This window comes from Lepisosteus oculatus, unplaced genomic scaffold (genome assembly GCF_040954835.1).
Source record: "Lepisosteus oculatus isolate fLepOcu1 unplaced genomic scaffold, fLepOcu1.hap2 HAP2_SCAFFOLD_76, whole genome shotgun sequence".
Taxonomy (NCBI): domain Eukaryota; kingdom Metazoa; phylum Chordata; class Actinopteri; order Semionotiformes; family Lepisosteidae; genus Lepisosteus; species Lepisosteus oculatus.
In genome coordinates this window covers 686,833-704,999 of record NW_027168320.1, presented here as the reverse complement: position 1 = coordinate 704,999, position 18,167 = coordinate 686,833, and the positions used below count along the sequence as shown (strand labels likewise).

The 18,167-nt window shown below is 42.4% G+C and overlaps 7 non-coding genes across 7 annotated transcripts; 2 read left to right on the top strand and 5 right to left on the bottom strand.

Moving 5' to 3' along the window:
* Nucleotides 1–1,319: 1,319 nt before the first annotated feature.
* On the bottom strand, nucleotides 1,320–1,393 carry trnan-guu (transfer RNA asparagine (anticodon GUU)). Its single transcript has one exon. It is a non-coding gene; the product is annotated as a tRNA-Asn (tRNA).
* Nucleotides 1,394–2,519: 1,126 nt separating this feature from the next.
* Nucleotides 2,520–2,592, top strand: trnar-ucg (transfer RNA arginine (anticodon UCG)). Its single transcript has one exon. It is a non-coding gene; the product is annotated as a tRNA-Arg (tRNA).
* A 1,546-nt stretch (nucleotides 2,593–4,138) lies between these two features.
* Nucleotides 4,139–4,220, bottom strand: trnas-uga (transfer RNA serine (anticodon UGA)). The gene has a single exon. It is a non-coding gene; the product is annotated as a tRNA-Ser (tRNA).
* A 4,544-nt stretch (nucleotides 4,221–8,764) lies between these two features.
* On the bottom strand, nucleotides 8,765–8,838 carry trnai-aau (transfer RNA isoleucine (anticodon AAU)). The gene has a single exon. It is a non-coding gene; the product is annotated as a tRNA-Ile (tRNA).
* A 561-nt stretch (nucleotides 8,839–9,399) lies between these two features.
* Nucleotides 9,400–9,470, bottom strand: trnag-gcc (transfer RNA glycine (anticodon GCC)). The gene has a single exon. It is a non-coding gene; the product is annotated as a tRNA-Gly (tRNA).
* Nucleotides 9,471–14,066: 4,596 nt separating this feature from the next.
* Nucleotides 14,067–14,208, bottom strand: LOC138234869 (U4 spliceosomal RNA). The gene has a single exon (XR_011187944.1). It is a non-coding gene; the product is annotated as a U4 spliceosomal RNA (small nuclear RNA).
* A 2,246-nt stretch (nucleotides 14,209–16,454) lies between these two features.
* trnag-ucc (transfer RNA glycine (anticodon UCC)) lies at nucleotides 16,455–16,526 on the top strand. Its single transcript has one exon. It is a non-coding gene; the product is annotated as a tRNA-Gly (tRNA).
* The last annotated feature ends 1,641 nt before the right edge of the window (nucleotides 16,527–18,167 follow it).

Sequence of the window (18,167 nt, the reverse complement as noted above, 5' to 3'; positions counted from 1 at the left end):
GTTTATGTTACGCGATTAAAAAATAAATAAATAAAACTGGAAGGTCCAGCAGCAGCTGGATTTGAACACACAACCTGCCAGTTGGTAGTCACGCACCCAGACCAGGAGGCTACAAGACAGCTCGCATGATCAGGCAGGCGAAACAGCCCTACACAGTTCTGCCGCAGTACACGGATATAATCATACCGTTATTAAATTCTTGAGATACGCGATTCCATATTATATTCCCTTTTAATCAAATTCTAAAAGTATGCTTGTTGACGTATCCGGTATCACGTTAGTTAAAGACTTCGAAGCTTACAATGTTTAGGGAGAAATGGAATACCGGTGTGTATTTTTCCTTGTGATATTTTAAGCTCTAGTTGAATGATAGGTGTCGCATTTTAAATCATTCTCGTAGTAGAAATTATGAAACGCCCTGTTAAAAGCAAGGAAGTTTTTATGCCCCGTTGAAGTAAAATAAAATGCCTGACAAAGTATGGCTTGGACAGATTCCAAGTGCTTGTACAAATGTGCTAAAGAAATTATACTTTGAGTATACAGCTTGTCCAAAGTCATCCATTATTAATACTATTAGTAATATCTTCAGTAAAGGCTTTGATGCATAAATATTTCTGATAAAGGTAGGTTGTGTACTTTTGTCCAACTGAGCAATCTTGCTTTCATAAAATATACCAACATTTGAATGACTGATGATTAACATGCTGTGATACACAGTTCAAAATTAAAGGCTCGAATGCTGTACATGAGAGGTTAAGCTCCCCCTGGCGGTTTTACAAGGCGACGCCGGATAGCTAGTCACGTGACACACGTGATACCGCGTGATACCCCGGTGGGCGTGTCGCGGTATGCCGTGAAATACCTCACCCATTTTGAATGGCTACATCTGTAGCTACTTGTGGATTCAAATACTTTATCGAGTGCTTTGATGAGTTTTTGCAATTTGATTGTCGTCCTGTCAGCCTGTTTCTGTTTTTTTTTTCAATCTAGTGATGGAAAGTAAGAGGGAAATGATGGAGCAATCCATAACCGCTCCGGAAAAATGGCAGAAAGAAATGGCCCGTCACTAAGGACATTTGTGAAGCAGAGGAGTGACATCACCACAAAGTGACTTATTCTGCTGATCGTTTTGGTGAATAATGATTGAGGCGCGTTAAGAGAAAGGTAGCTGCGTCAGCATGCTTAGGCTGCAAAGGATCAAACAAAGGTTTACTCCATGCTGAAAAGAGAAGAAAAGAAGCACAACGTTTCGACTGTGGAGCCTTCTGCGCCATCTTCTTTAGCGGTGATGATGTTTACATTGGAAAAACTGAGACATGCGTCTCTGGGTGGGCTTGAACCACCAACCTTTCGGTTAACAGCCGAACGCGCTAACCGATTGCGCCACAGAGACTGACGGCCGTTTGTGCTCCCTACATTTGCAGGTTTATGGTCAAAGAAAACAATCACTTGCGCTTCTTGCAGCCGGCAATCTTTTTCCACTGACAACCAAGAAATGGATTTCATCTTTCACAAGCTGTATGGATTTCTTCAAAAACAAGTTATTCCAGAAAGGAAATGAATTCTTGCATTAAACTGAACCAAGCTGTACATGTTTGTCTGAAATGAGACATTCGGCACAACAAGACACGGAGAGAGGCACCACTGGTATTCAGACCCACGATCGCCTGCTTACTAGGCGGGCACTTTAAGCCACTAGGGAGCACCGCACTTTTACAGACACTTGGACACATCTGCGTTCGGTGTGCACTTAACATGCTCTCTGAGCCCGTTGCCTCCGTCCCATTTAATAGCAGAACTGACGCCAAGAGAAATGATGAGAAATGGCATTTATCGGGCACTTTTCATGTCCAAGCTGTGCATTCTTTGGCAACACCATTTTTTCTTTTGTTTAATTTCTATACTTATTGATAGAATAAAAACGATATGTCATGTACTGTAAGGGAAATGTCTCTTTTTTTTAATGGGGAAAGCTAGCACCAGCAAATGTTGTGTTTAGAAGAAGTGATTTAACATGACACGTGACCTAATTTACCGGAGCAAAAGCTCACCCAGCAAGCCCTGCTTTACTTCTACAGGAGAGAAGTACTGTAGAGTCTGCAAGATGTTCAGCTGGGTAGCTACGTCAGCATGCCTCGGCTGCAAAGGAACAAGCAATGGGTTTATTGCATGCTGAAAAGAGAAGAACGGAAACAGCGTTTCGACTGTGAGGTCTTCTCACACCTGTAAAAGGCTCCATGGTTTTCTTTCTTCTCTTTTCAACATGGAATACACCTATTGTCTGCAAGATGTGACAATTTCATGGTGTTTTGGAAGAAAACCTTTTTTCTTTGAATTCAAAATCAATCGGAATTTCAGCACGACACATCAACACTTTTTCTGTTTTAAGGAGATGATATTTTAAACCTGATAAAAATAGTAGGAAACACAAGTTTCTTGCTGTGAAAATTTAGATGGGGAAGTGTACTACTAGTAGCAGTGTAGAGCTCTCTGTGGTGGAGTGCAAGCGCATGTTCTATGGGCCAGTGGCGTAATGGATAACGCGTCTGACTTCGGATCAGAAGATTGTAGGTTCGAGTCCTGCTTGGCTCGTGAGGCTTTTAAACCTCTCAGGTTCCTCGGTAACAGGTTGCCGTCATGTATATGAACTATAGAAAAGCATTTGCCACAACCCGTAAATTAGCACGCAAGTGCGGGCTAGTGAACACAGAACTGTATGGAGATCATCTCCAGCTCCGAGCTCAATTGCAATGAAAAAACATGCAGAGCAGCTGAATTTGTGCTCGGTAGGGTGGGGAGGACTCAGCATTGCTATTGTTCTAATTGGCATGAACTGCAGGGGATCTGAATCAGAACATGTCAGTTAGTTCGATCATTGCGTCAATATGTAGGGCACGTTAATACAGAATTATTACTTTGTCTGTCTCGTCTTTGTATATAGCTGAATGTCCCTGACAATTTCATGTTAGTTTTTAAGAACGACATTGGTGCTAATATATACATATATAGCATATAAGGAACACGTAAAAGTTTAGTCCATGCTAAAAAGATAAGAAAACCGCCACAACGTTTCATCTTGGAATAAATCTTTACTTGTTGTTTTGCAGCCTACCCATTCTGACCTAACTCCTCCCTTGAAATTCCCTAACAGATAAGGGTACGTAACGGCTCATGCGATGCTCAGTTGCAATTTGTCCCAAAACAAACAAGAACAGCAGCTGAGGGTTTGAGTTTGAACATGCACTGTATTAAAGCAGCTTTTATTTCCATTGATAAATGCTAGATATTCCTACAGAGATTCTCCAGGTGAGTACGCGATTCCTGTTTCTGTTTCTATTTCTGTTTCATATATAAATATATACAGTATATATATATGTTACATGTGTCTCTGCAATAGTACAAATGTGTTATACACTATCAGGGGCTGCTTTTTTGTGCACCTCATCTACAACAAGGGTTTTTTTTCATTTATGTTTGTGGACCTTCACTATTTGAGGAAGTGAGTTAGATAAGAAAGTTACAGGTATGGTGAGCAATGACTGACAAAGGCACGTACTGCGTATTCCTTACAGAAGTGTAAGCAATTTGTTCTAAAAAACACCGGCTAAAGTCCAACATCGTTAGCAATCTTATTACTTAAACAGAATTAACATCAATAAACTGTAAGGTGCTGGTACATGCGAGTAGATTTGATCTTCTATTAAACAAAAATGCAATTACAGCTCTAAAAAGGTCAACCTAGACTTCTGTAACAGATCTGTTCAGGTCATCGCTGTTCCTCTGACCTTGTGAGTCTTTGGAATTTTAAAAGTGTATTTTGCTTGCCTTTCATGTGGTCTGTGTACAAGTCACTGTGGCGTATGCGGTCCTACACAGCCTTGCTATAGACGTGACGAGCCTCCGCTATGTTGCAATGGAGAACAGGTTCAGTACGGAGCTGCCGAGAAAATTCAGCTGGAAAGCTCGTTGCAGAAAAGCATCGGTATCTGTGTCCAGCGGCAAAGCGTCCTTCGTGGGTGCTGAAGAATCGATTTCACAGGCTGCGGGTCCAGGCGATTTAGAGTGTTAAAGGTCCCAGCGAAAACGAAACGGCGCTGGTCCTTTTACACGCACGCACGCAACCAAATGCAAAGGACGCTGTAGTCGGCAGGATTTGAACCTGCGCGGGGAGACCCCAACAGATTTCAAGTCCGTCACCTTAACCACTCGGCCACGACTACAGCGAGCGCCGTGGCCGCTGCCTTCTTGCTACAATCGAACAGGGAGTGCGAGGCGGCGGCGGCAGCGGAGGCAACTTTTTTCAAGTTCGCTCTCCGTTTAAGAAACCTTTTACGCCATACGTGCAAGCACACACACACACACCTCAGAGGACTTAAGGGTGGCTTCAAGTTGGAATGATAAAGTCTCCCCGTTCGGACATGAAAACAGAACGTTCTTAGACAGAAAGCAATCAACAACGGAGACATGTGGACGACGATTTTAGTCACTGCACTTTGAATAGCATTTTTGCTCCAGTTACAGGAGATGCACCAATGGCCCTTGACCTACGCTCTTACCAATGCCTTGAACATTCAAACAAAACAGCCCTCAAGTCCTGCGGTTTAATATAACGCTGTTACGTGTCGAGGCAGTATTTGACTCTGTCCTACCGTTGAGACACGGGGCGTATATGGAAACGAACACATGCTACGGATCGTCTCTAATCGGTCCCTACAGTTGGAAGGCTCCTTGAAGCGTGCACCCCCATCATTCATCTTTGCGCATCTGTGAAAGGTAGACTCTTGAGCAATGTTTGAGCCAGCTCTAAGGCAACTAGTGCTATTGGATAGAGACCTCTGGAAGATCCTAAGAGTCTCTTAACACCACTTCCAGCAGCAAGCTTAATTGTTCGCTGGAGGTCTCCCACCCAGGTACTGACCAGGCAAAGAATCACCACTACATTGAATGAGGAAGTTAATCCTGAAATCCAATAACATATCTCAAGGTAAGACAAATCCATAAGAACATGTCTTAGTATTACTTCGTTTATCCTATTCCATAATGTCATTATATATAATACCATACAACAGTACGATCCTTACTAACTGCATGCGTTAAAATTGCACATCAGCACATAGCAGGGGGCACATAGCCGCGATGTATTATCAATGTTAAATTTCAACCATAATATCGACAACATTAATAAACGCATACGTTGAGAAAATATCGAACCCAGCATATTTTCCGGTTATATACCACAATGCATTGCTAGTATTCGTTGGTCACCATTTTGGACACGTTTTTCAAACGTAGAAGTATATCCGCAAATATCTCAGCAATCCTCTTTTGACGAGTAAGTATGAACAATAATAATACTATCTGAATACACACAGATCTTTCTTAATATTATTTTGATTAAAATAGTACGTGAATAAGCAAAAAATGGTACATAAAAATAGTGTGAATGGGGAAGATGGCACAAAATCGTTTTGCCATTTCTCTATTCTTATTCTATGTTGTACTTTCAAACTTTAGGTACTCTTTAATTAGGACAGACTTTATTGCTCAACTGCTATGATGCAAGCCAAATTTTATACATTTATTTCAGCTTTGAGCTTTCAGCTTTGTCCAACCTTGAACTCACCGGCCGTGGTTAACACGTGTTGGATTTTAACGGGCTCTGTGTGTTCGATGTACATAAGCCACTGAATGCTGGGTGTAGAAAATCGTTTTTGCTGGTGGTGGTAATTGTCATGGGGTAGCAACGCTATCGTCTCTTCCTGTAAAAACATAAGTCTGAACATGGCCATGCAGACACTAGCGATGGTCACAAACTGAAAGGGGTCGATGCACACAACGCAGGCGGCCCCTGACTCAGTCACGCGTGTCTGTCTGGTCATATTCATGACCTTGTCCCAAAACCTGACACAGCCTTCTCTTAGAATTGCCACATCCAACTGGCAGTAACGTTTCAACTCTCTCTGTAAGTTAAACACACTTCCCTTGCATTCTTCATACCAAACCAAAAACTCGGCTTTCTCCCTCTGCAGCATGTAGTTAACGCCGTAAAGTTCTGGCGGCGGCATCGGGCTGACATAATTTTGGTTTTCTGAAGTGTTCATCAAGTGTGGAAAATGACCCTTACCCCCGGGGAACCCCATGGCGGCCGACAGTTTGCTTAATTTCATAGGTAGAAAGTTTAAAGAATCGATAAATCTGATGTTCAGAGCTTTTACGGTCATACACATTATCTTACCACCCTGATTAATTAGTTCAACGTCCATCTTTTCATCTTACAACTGTCTGATTACTAGGTAATTGTCATATCCCTTGCCATTGTGCGATATGAATGTATGGTTTTTGAAACGTCTATCGATAAATTTACACACAAAATCCTTTAGACAAGTTTCACCATAAAATTCCCAGCTTCGTTTATTGTTAATATGAAGGGCATGGATGTAATTTGGTATGTGTGTCCCCGTTTCTTGCATGCATTCAAAGTCGAAAAAAATGTACTTGTTTGAAATTTTGGGGTTGTCCAAAGGCAGTATGTAGCACAAATGTGTGTCAGGGGTGTCGATCACGTTGTTACAATGCGAGCACAGTTTCTCTTTACATTTGTGACTAGAGAGGTTATAAACCTCACATTTCTCACAAAAGACCCTGCGCTCACACTTACTAACACCCGTCGCTGCATTCCGAAAGTGTCTCGCCAAACATTGAGAGCTACGACAAAAGACCTTACAGGCCGGACAATTCTGAATTTCTGCATCAATTTCGCAACACTGGGGATCTAAACAGGTTTTACAAGTTTTAACACAGGCGTGTGCGTTCTTGTGGCTATACGCCGCATGGTAGTTAGTGCAAAAATATGCCGCCCCCACAAAAGCTTTAAAATTTAAAACCCCATAAAAATGCTCTTCATGCAGTAGAACAAAAAGTATTTTAGAATTAGGTGGTGTGGGCCCCGTTGTAAAATATTTCCAATCACCCTGGTCATGGTACAAAATTTTAATGACCACCTTTAAATGTTTTTCAAAAGCAGTAATGTCTGACAAACTAATTTTCTGATTCTCTGAAAAACCCAACTCTTTGTGCATTCGTTTAGCGCCCTGTAACATTTCCCCATTGGTACAACCTTCATTCAACAAACCGTACACACTCCCAGTGAAACACAGATTACCGCCCGTGTAATGTAAGTCGATAAGGTGCGCTTTTTTCTGAGCAATTACCCAGAACGGATTTAAATCTTCGACGGGCACCCCCCTGCATATTCCTAACTATCGTCACCACTAATCGGAGGCTGTCATCGGTGAGAATTTCTGTGTGGCTCTGTAAGAGGTCTGAGATGTGGCTTAAAAAATCAGCAGCATTTAATTCTCCGGGTTGTCTCCTGCGTGAGAACAAGGGTTTGTTAAAACCACCCGCAGTCAAACGCAGCTGTACAAAATCATTCGCCCCGATGTTTGGAGAAAGTTCATCCAATATTCTCTGGACTGCACCATGCACATGTTTAGTCATTTATCCCGGTGGGTCTTCGCCAGTGCACCATGAAATAGCATTATCAGGTAACGAAATCCAGAGGTTAGATCAGCATCTTCTTTAGAAAAAAACGTCTAAGAGTCTAGCGGCGTAAACCTGGATCAGTTTTGGAAACACTGAATGTACACTTGCTAAAGCGGCTCTTAGATTCTCTAAACCCCGCTTTTTATCCACCTCATTAGTGCCCACCTTTGATACTAACTGTGCAATATACCGCACTGAGTCTCCCACATCACCAAACACCAAGTCTTTAGGCGTGTTATTATTTCTCTCCGAAGGCTTGACACGTTTGGTTTTGATCAGCGTCTTAACAGCCGTCTCCGATGCAGTCACCACCTTAGGGTCCGACGTTTCCACCACACTTTTTTCACCGCTCGTCGATACAGCTGCTGTGTGAATAACGCCAATGCTCCATATCTCAAAATCAGAAAACTACACTGTGATAAAAATAAAAGACTTTTCAACACAACAATCAATTAAATCTAAATGGTCAAAATCAGAAAACTATGATAACTATGATAAAAACGCCACATATGTGGCACATCCTTACACAAAGGGCTGCGGGTGAATGGAAAAAGTTACCCGGACATGTTGTTACACCGGTTTCCTTTAAGACTGTGGTGGTGCTACTGGGTTAAGCGGCATGGTTAACGGCATACAGACCCCTGGCACAGACCACTTGTGCCAGGGGTCTGTATGCCATTCCCAAAATCCACCTGCTGGATTTTGGGAACTTCAGGACGAGTGGGAATTTTCTCCTATCTGTCAATTCTGTTTTGTTTTGGAGACTCTTGGCTGCCTATGTTGTACAGTGCAGCGTGAAGGAAACATTTTCCAAAACTGTGTCAACTCAAAATTTGTAAGAAAACCTCTCTAGCTGCTTTAACTCTCTTCATTTTTGTCATTTAATGTGACACTCGATGTATAACTGGAGCCTCACATATGCAAATGGTGAGGCTCCAGTTCGACACCACTTTACAGTATCTGACAAAAGCATGGCAGATTGTGCCATGACCGGCAGATAACTTCTGCTTATTTTTACCATATTAAACATTGGAAATCCAACCACTTGCATTTGTGACACTTGATTTTGGCTCCACCTAAGACACTCTTAAATCTTCAAACACTTTTCTCTTCTCCCGCAACACTCTTGTCTGTCGGCACTATGTGGCAGCGTTGCATGACAACCCATCTCACCACGGAAAGGAACCTAACAGCTTTGGTAAGAGAGGAGAAAAGGACCTGGCCCGTACGGGGCTCGAACCCGTGACCTTGGCGTTATTAGCACCACGCTCTAACCAGCTGAGCTAACCGGCCTCACGACAGTAATCCTCTCTGTGCTGCAAAAAATCGATCTCAGGGAATTTCTTTTGCCCTCCTTTGAATAGAAAGCCGTGTAATTCAGTGTACGGGCTTTCTCGTGCATTTTCATGGTTCTTGTAACCCAAATCCTACACTGGCCTGAATTGCCCCCCCATTTCACAGCATTTTTCAGCTGATTTAAAATGTACCTAAAGGAGAAGCATTATTGAAGACCATCAATTACCAAAAGCTTTTGTCAAAGGTTTTGGTGGTCATTTTTAATGACCACAGAGCGCTGTGATCTCGGTTTTACATCTCATCCAAAAGACAGCGCCCTCTTACAACACAGCATCTCCGTCACTATACTGGGGCATTGGGACCCGCACAGACCTCAGGGTGAGCGCCCCCCCCCGCCGGCACCATTAACACCGCTTCCAGCTGAAAGCTTTGTTTTTTCCTGTAGCTCACCCTCATCCGGGTACTGACCTGGCTCACACCTGCTTAGCTTCAGTGGGTTTTTTGAGTTGCGAGTTGCAAGGGGATGCAAGTGATGGAGCCGCTTGCTGCAAAAGCCACTGCATTGGCCGGGAATCGAACCCGAGCCTCCCGCATGGCAGGCGAGAATTCTACCACTGAACCACCAATGCTTAGTGCCTGGGACTTCAAAAAAGACGCTTTTTTGGTGCTCTGTGCAAAACGCGTCGACATCTGCTTCCAGCTGCAAAATGCCATTCACGGACGCTGAAGAATTTATTTCCAAGGCAGCGGGTACAAGCGATTGGGTGTTTTAAAACCACCAGAAACAGCAAAGAGGCGCGCTTCTTTGCTTGCGCCGGAACACACCAACTGGAGGCGGACAACGTAGTCGGCAGGATTCGAGCTTGCGCGGGGAGACCCCAACGGATTTCTAGTCCATCGCCTTAACCACTCGGCCACGACTACAGCAAGCCCCGCTGCCGCTGCGTTCTTGCTACAATCTTACCTGGATCGCGAGGCGCCGGCGGAAGCCTATTTCAAAGTCGTTCTCCGTTTCAAAAAAACATTTCCACAATACAAGCCTTGCAGACAGACACGCCTCAGAGGACTTAAGGGTGGCTTCATGTCGGAATGATAAAGTCTCCCCGTCCGGACATGAAAATGCCACTTTGTTACACACAAAAAAAGAATCAACAACAGAGAAATGCCCACAAGCATTTGAAAGCCGCACCACGTCGCACTGGAAATAGCTCTTACATTAGTGGTAGATGCAGGAATCGCCTTTTTATTTACGCTCTTACCAACGCGATGGAAAGCAAAACAAAGCAAAGCAGAGCAAAACAAAACGAACAAACGAAAACCCTCACGTCCCGCACTCGCATATAACGCCGTTACGTGCCCAAGCGGTATTGTACGTCATCGTAGCACTGCACCCCGGGGCGTACGGTATAAGGGAACGAGCACACGCCATGAATCGCCTCGAATCACTCCCTACAGCTGTAAGGCGCCTTGAAGCGTGCACCCCCAACGTTCTTCTTTGCGCATCTGTGAAAGGTAAACTCTTGCGCAAACTCTGAACCAGCTCTAAGGAAACTAATCCGATTAGACGTTACTTTGACTCATCCTTTAAGGGACCCTTGTTAATTGGAGAAATCAATGATTTCGAATGAATTCTGTATGCGTTAAAAGACAGCTATACACAGAAAACATGCAGGACACTGCTCATGATGTTTCCCGAGCCGAAACACAGTGCGTTTTTCCAAGCCATTTGACAAAGCCCGCCCACTGAAAACTGCAGCAGATCGTGTAAAGGCGTTCAACTTTGTAACTACTGCACGCACAGGAAGCAGAATCAATTCCTCTTTTCAAACTGTCAAAGGTTTGCTGCAGGACATCGCACAATCTCTTTTGAACGGGGACAAACGATTTCTTATGGGGCGCAGTAAGTACAGACGTTTATAAAGCTCCACTCATGCCGACGATGCAGCATGAAGAAGCGCAACCTAACGTTTGACAGACAAAAGCCGGGCGCCGCTACGAGCAATATGAAATCAAACTGACAGCACACGACGTTTCGCGCTGACTCAAAAGTGATCTCGACAGACGCTGTTCTCTGCATAACGCTGAAAGAGCTAAAGAGCGTTTCTGTTGAGACGTAACCCAGTGGGCAAAAGACGTATAATATACGTCTATTAAACGCATACCTTAGACGTCTAAATGTGGTCTACAATTCGTCTAGAATGAAATTCTAATGTACGTCTAAAGTTATACGTCTATGTTTAGACGTTCATTATACATAAATGGTTGGAGTTCTATTATACGGATAAATTTAGAGGACTATTATACATATATGGTTGGAGTTCCGGATAACTTTAGAGGTCTATTATACGGATAACTTTAGAGGACTATTATACGTATATGGTTAGAGGTCTATTATACGTATAACTTTAGAGGTCTATTATACGTATATGGTTAGAGGTCTATTATACGTATAACTTTAGAGGTCTATTATACGTATATGGTTAGAGGTCTATTATACGGATAACTTTAGAGGTCTATTATACGTATATGGTTAGAGGTCTATTATACGCATAACTTTAGAGGTCTATTATACGTATATGGTTAGAGGTCTTTTATACGGATAATTTTAGAGGTCTATTATACGTATATGGGTAGAGGTCTATTATACATCAAAGATAGATTTTATAGGTGTAGAAACAAGTAAACCAAGCCAATGATTAGGTTTAGAAATTTATTCTGAAAATACACATTCACACCTGAAACATATGTATTTCAAATTATACATTGTATACAATCAATCAACAATCAACATATGGGCAATAATCATAAAAAACACAACTAGTCTTAAACTTCACCTACAAATTCTGGTAACATGGCAATATACAGTATAGTAATGACAAACACAAAACTAATTACATTAACACACTAACTCAAAACCACATTTTGATTCAAATATACATTTTAAAATGTACAACTTCTATATTTCCAAGAAAAAAAAATATTACAATGGAAGTTAAGACGATTTTTGTCCACTATTTGCAAACCCTGTCTAATTGTCCTGTTAGAACCAAAAACCTATTATTTTCAGAGTCCAGATCTCCTGGCCCCCTGCCTTGCATATGCATTCTTCAAGTAACACATTGTGTGCTCCTTTATTTCTTTTTCTGTTGATGTAGGGTGGGACTTCAGCACCGCAGCTAGGAGAAAATTATATAATATTACTTCCCAAATAAATGATGATTAATATCTTCTTTAGTATAATCTAAAAAATGAACGGTTTACTAAGCTCAAAGCTGAAATCAATGTATAAAATTTGGCTTGCATCATAGCAGTTGAGCAATAAAGTCTATCCTAATTAAAGAGTACCCAAAGTTTGAAAGTACAACATAGAATAAGAATAAGAGAAATGGCAAAACGATTTTGTGTCATCTTCCCCATTCACACTATTTTATGTGCCATTTTTTTGCTTATTCACATACTATTTTAATCAAAATAATATTAAGAAAGATCTGTATGTATTCAGATAGTATTATTATTGTTCATACTTACTCGTCAAAAGAGGATTGCTGAGATATTTGCGGATATACTTCTACGTTTGAAAAACGTGTCCAAAATGGTGACCAACGAATACTAGCAATGCATTGTGGTATATAACCGGAAAATATGCTGGGTTCGATATTTTCTCAACGTATGCGTTTATTAATGTTGTCGATATTATGGTTGAAATTTAACATTGATAATACATCGCGGCTATGTGCCCCCTGCTATGAGCTGATGTGCAATTTTAACGCATGCAGTTAGTAAGGATCGGTCACTGTTGTATGGTATTATATATAATTACATTATGGAATAGGATGGGGACAGGCCTGGCATCACGGGGGGAGGGGGGAATGTCGCCCCTTCAGTTTTGGGCAAAAAGTTTTACCTAACTTAATTTGCGCCCTAAAAAAATAGTTGTACTTTGTCAATGGTCAGACAACACTAAATGACACGAACAGTCACTCAGTCTGTTTGATGGGCAGGAGGGCTATCCGTCCAGGAACTGCACATATTATTGAGTGTCAACATTACGATCCTGTTTGCTCAGGTGGACCGATTCCTTGCAGTAGTTCCTTGCAGTAACGATTTAATACTTAAAATTGTTATATAACTAGGACTAGTTATAGCAGTCTGTGCTTTCTGTTGGTTTTACAACATTTTTTTCTTAACGATTCAGAACGTCCATGTAGCTGCAAAAATGAACGCTTATGGTACTTTTTGCTCCAGGCAATACAAACCGTGAGAGTGACGAAAAATGTGAAACTGAACTTCATCGCAAATACCAGATTGCTAGTCGTTATCTTCTATCATGAAGCACTAATCAATGGCATAGCTGCGAGATTTCATTTGGGTAGCTGCACCGAACAGCTCCGTTTCAACCGAAATATCACTCCCCCCTCAGAATTTCAGACGCCCCCCTACAGATTTTTCCTCGGGCACCGCACACTGATGGGGGACGGGGTGTCCAGGAAATGGTATCAACTTTTGTCAAGAAAATAAAAATAGAAACTCTATAGGCACTCAAACATTTTACTGTTTTTTTTCAGGCAGGTGGCAAGACCCCTCAGCAAAACCCTTGTATGCTAAGCTGTGGGCATTGATTCGTCGAATATACGTATATTTACGGCGAAATTACGGCTATACGTATATATACGTCGCCTCGACGTATAATCAACGTCGAATTGCAACCGTAAAATCGACGACATGAATAAACGCATATATAACGTCGAAAACACATCTAACACAGTGCCTGAGGCTTTTTACTGTATGTATCGTGTGTGCCGCAACTAGGAGTATACGGCACTCTGCACAGTGTACGAAGTAAATTATTTTCGCAGTAATTAATTTATTATATTTACTATATTTATTATACACATGTAAATTAATTGCTGCGAAAATAATTTACTTCGTACACTGTGCAGAGTGCCGTATACTCCTAGTTGCGGCACACACGATACATACAGTAAAAAGCCTCATGCACTGTGTTAGATGTGTTTTCGACGTTATATATGCGTTTGTTAATGTCGTCAATTTTACGGTTGCAATTCGACGTTGATTATACGTCGAGGCGACGTATATATACGTATAGCCGTAATTTCGCCGTAAATATACGTATATTCGACGAATCAATGCCCACTGGGAACAAGCTCGCTTCTTTCTACCATGATGTCACCATGACCAAATCTGTCTTTAAACACCTTGCTCAGTCTCTAACGAGACTGTCAAAAATAGCTTTCGCTGATTGTATTGCAAACCGGCGGAAGCGGGGTATTGGGAAAAGTTTTCAACTAGCAATAATCCCGCCTCGGCTAAACCTCACAGGCTACGATACTGCCACTGCGCAAAGCTGACGGTTGCCAGGCAACCGCGGGGATCCTATGGAAATCGTTATCAATCGTCTCATGGCATGTCGTTGCTGTAACGCTTCATATTTGTCGTCTTCTTCTAGCTTGAGGTTTTGAAGAATTTCATGACAGACAAGGGCTCCGTTGGGAACAAAGAAACCCGTTGATTCTTTTCAGCAGCAGAAATACAACCCTTTAAATACAAGATGACAGAACAATGACGAAGGGCATGCCGGGAGGAACTCATGCACTACAGAGGAAAGGGGGTGGGCACGTACAGTTCACATTCAAGCCACAAGTACTCTTCTCGGATGTTGCACAAACAAATCCTAACGTCTTGAAAGCATTGAGGCATGTTTGTGTCCCACTTCCCGTGGCTGCAGGATGACTGACACGAACGGACAAACACAATCTGTGGCGTTTAGCGTGACATAGTCTTGCAGGCATCGTGCTGTCTCACTGCAATACTATACCGCTGGAGGAAACAGTCCATCTGGCCATGAAACTCATTTGAACGTCTAGCTACAGCAACTAACAATATCATGATTTATTCAGGATGTGTGGAATCAGCACGTCCCGGAGACAGCTTCCGAAATCTTGAGCATTCTCTGGTGGTAGGGGCATTCAAGATGGCGCTCAGGTGGGAGGTAAAGTTTAGTGGTTGAGGATTTTTTTTGAGTTTTTCATGACCTGAATGTTAATTTTTGCTTTTTTTGACTACAGAAAAATAAGGACTTAACACTACTTGTTTAAACTTCAGTTATAATTGAAAGAAAAAAAAACTATTTTTTTTAGGTTTAAGAATTTCGATATGAGTAACACTGGGAAAAGAAAAGAGAGTGCTGGGTCTTCGAAGGAGAACTCTAAGATACCTCAATCGTATATGTATAGCACTACAAGAAAATTGATGGCAACTAAAGGGAAAAGTGAAGCAGCTGGAGGGGACGTGGAAAGAGTGCTGGAGATGCGCTCGTACGCGAGCGCTCGCAGCCCAAGTGAGACTCAGCTGCCAGAGGAAGAGCCGGAGTCCCTGCCCAGCACACCTGTGAAAACCCCGGCAGCCAAGAGAGGAAGGGGCAACCTGACGCTGGAGGAGCTCCAGACCAACATCTTCAACATGATGGCACAGAGCATGGGTGAGCTGAAGGAAATGACTTGATCTAATACAGTCGCAATCGAAAGTCTTAAAAAGTCCATGGACTGTGTGTTTAAAGAGGTTGAAGACTTAAAGAGTGAAGTAAAAGTTCTTAAACAAGTAAATACCAAACAAGAAAAGCATATTAAAGAACTTGAATTGAAAGTGAACGATGTAGATAGATACCGTCGATGATGGAATTTAAAATTATTTGGAGTTAAAGAGGAACGTGATAAGGACCTTGTTGCAACAGTGAAGGGTATCTGTAAAAGGACCCTGCCGGACCAGGAGGACGTAATATCGGCCATTGACTTTGTTCACAAGCTCGGGAGAGCGAACATGTCTGGGCAAGTGCTCCCCAGATCGATTATAATACAGTTCACCAAGAGGACGGCGAGGGACATGCTGTGGCAAGCGGCGAGGGGGAATGAGTATTTGAATGGGAACAAACTGAGGTTTGCAGAGGACCTGTCTGCTGCGGACAGGAGTACCAGGAACCAGCTGTGGCCCCAGGTTGAAGCTGCCAGAAGAGAGGGGAGGAGAGCCTACTTTGTGGGAGCGAGGGCCTTTGTGGACGGGAAGGAGATTTGCTCCCAGTGACTGCTCAGTTAATGATTATGTTTGGTTTTATTTGTTATACCAGTATATACTAGTGTTTCTTTAGTGTTAGTTTGGAATGGTGTAGTTAAGTGTTAAGGACTGTTATAGTTCTGGTTCTTTGAAAAACTCAATAGTTTAGACAGTCTTAGAGTTAGTTATTTGCTTTTGTGTATGTCTTTTTCATGAATGCCAGAGGTACTCGAAATGTTGTTAAAAGAAAAACTGTGTGCTGAGTTTTATTTTTTACAGGAAACGCATGCATGTTGAAACTAAAGTTTATAAATAATTGAGAAATATTAAAGCAAGGAAAATATGATACATGTAAAATATACAATTTGATCACATAATTACTTAATTACCTCTGGTAGTTAAATGCTTTTTTCTGCTGCATTTTTTTTCTCTTGTACATGACTCTGATCCTCTTGTTGTATTTGTATTTGTAAATTCTATGTTTAATAAAAAATTTTTTAAAAAAAGCATTCTCTGGTGGTGTCCTGCAGACTTCCTGTGGGCATGCGTTGGTGGTATAGTGGTGAGCATAGCTGCCTTCCAAGCAGTTGACCCGGGTTCGATTCCCGGCCAACGCAGTGGTGAATGTTTTCAAATGCTATCATGAGCCTTGGATTGTGACTAGCAAAGCGAAGCCTTTTGAAAGAGCTAAAGCACTGAAAAACGGAATTGAGGGAGAATCTTACAGGGGATTCTGAGTGGTGTCTGCATACACGCAGTCCAATATGGGTGCTGAAAGCTTGAGCTACTCTCAATGTCATGCTGGCTTTCCCCGGAGTAAATCTGTTACATTGAAAGAATGCTTCTCGCAGGTTCAAAAAGGGACCCTTGTTAATTGGAGAAATCAATGATTTCAAATGAATTCTGTATGCGTTAAAAGACAGCTATACACAGAAAACATGCAGGACACTGCTCATGCGTGTGGAGTTCAGCCGAAACACAGTGCGTTTTTTCAAGCCATCTGACAAAGCCCGCCCACTGAAAACTGCAGCAGATCGTGTAAAGACGTTCAACTTTGTAACTACTGCACGCACAGGAAGCAGAATAAATTCCTCTTTTCAAACTGTCAAAGGTTTGCTTTACGAACGCCGCAGGACATCGCACAATCTCTTTTGAACAGGGACAAACGATTTCTTATGGGGCGCAGTAAGTACTGTTACTGTCACTGCTCGATACCGACGTTGGCCTACTATACCATGTTCAGCCACCGCTAGAAAATGTACGGCTCTAGCACCGGAGCAAGCAACAGGAGGGCCGACGTCAAACAGGCACATGTGTCAGACATGGAGAGCGACGAGAATGAGATTTGAACCCATGACTGCAGAGCACAATGAATTAGCAGTCCATCACCTTAACCACTCAGCCACCTTGTCGACGAAACTGGGCTGTCCGGACATGGGTTGGCGCGCTCCAGATGATCTTTTTCTTTTTTTTCCCTCGTACTCGAGGGTCATTTTCCTGTTCCACATGTGATTTCAACATTTTCCTTGGGAGATGTCAAGCCAGCAAGCCACTGCTGTGGTTCAGTGGCCAGTGTGGAGTTCAGTGGCCCTGTTGTACACAGAAAGCATATTGAGCTCCTTGGACATGAAAAGTTCCAGATAAGAGCCATTTGTCATCCTTTCTCTTGGTGTCGATGTTGCTATTGTATGTAAAGGTGGCAACTTGCTCAGCAAGCAGGCGGAGCACACACCGAATGCAGATGTGTCTGAGTGGTGTGTCCAAGTGGCTGCAAAAGAACAGCACTCCTGGGGCGCCGTGGCTTAGTTGGTTAAAGCGCCTGCCTAGTAAACAGAATATCCTGGGTTCGAATCCCACCGGTGCCTTCTTTGTTGTGTCTTCTCGAACAGAACTGGTCATTACAGACAACCGCCTACGGCTAGACTTAATTAAATGCAAGTATTCATTTCCTGTCTTTAACGCGACTTGTTTTTCTTAAAATGGATGCAACTTGCAAAACATGAAATACAAGCCTTGCTAATCAGCGCTAGCGGCTGGCAAAAAAAAAAGAAGTCAGCAATGTTTTTTTCTTTAACCTTAACCCTGCTAATGGAGAAGAGTTAAATGACCGAGTCAATGCAGCTTAAACGATGCGCAAGTCGGGTTCTTAGCTGAAAGGGTGGTAAATCACACTCACCCCAGTCCTTAATCTTTTAAAGAGGATACAAAATTGAACCTAGTCGCCACATCACATACATCCTGTTCAATGATAAAAAGGT